This window comes from Dendroctonus ponderosae, unplaced genomic scaffold, assembly GCF_020466585.1.
Source record: "Dendroctonus ponderosae isolate FM_Combo_2020 unplaced genomic scaffold, Dpon_F_20191213v2 Dpon_F_20191213_2, whole genome shotgun sequence".
In the NCBI taxonomy this organism is placed as follows: domain Eukaryota; kingdom Metazoa; phylum Arthropoda; class Insecta; order Coleoptera; family Curculionidae; genus Dendroctonus; species Dendroctonus ponderosae.
The window spans coordinates 16590017-16590535 of NW_026018165.1; the positions used below are offsets into that span (position 1 = coordinate 16590017).

The following is a 519-nucleotide window of genomic DNA, read 5'->3' on the forward strand; positions in this document are numbered from 1 at the left end:
CCGCTGTTGAATTGGACGTACTTGTAGCGTCTACTAGCGTCATCCTGAACGAGGGGTAAATGTGTTTGGTAGAGTTCCGTAGAACAAAGACAGCCAACTTACCGAAACGCAGATTGAGGCGTGCGATTCCACAAAAAAACATTCATGTAAATCACCGTAGCATCTCTCCGTTTTCTTGCACACATCGCTCTTCCAGTCGTAACAGCCGTGGCTTGTTGCATACGAATATGCCCCACATGTTTCTCTGCAAGTGCCTCGCCTATTCATGTCCACTTCATTTTGAATGTGTCCTTGCAGCAATCTGGTAAACGTATCATAGTTTATGCCTGAAGCAAAATCGCATGCTCAAAACGATGAGTATCCAGGCATTGATTCCGCATACCTTTTATAAATTGCTCTGGATCGCACCTCCATATATCTGATGGATTTTTCTTCGTAGCCATCAGATTTTGAATCAGACTGGTGACGTTTTTCTCAAAACCCCTTCGGGCATTGATAGATGAGTTCGTACTAACATCT

General features: G+C 43.9%; 1 protein-coding gene across 2 annotated transcripts in view; it reads left to right on the top strand.

The window, feature by feature from the left end:
- The window catches only part of LOC109536615 (E3 ubiquitin-protein ligase Ubr3), a 36072-nt gene that overhangs the window by 16791 nt on the left and 18762 nt on the right, over nucleotides 1-519 (top strand). The gene's annotated exons all lie outside the window — the stretch shown is intronic.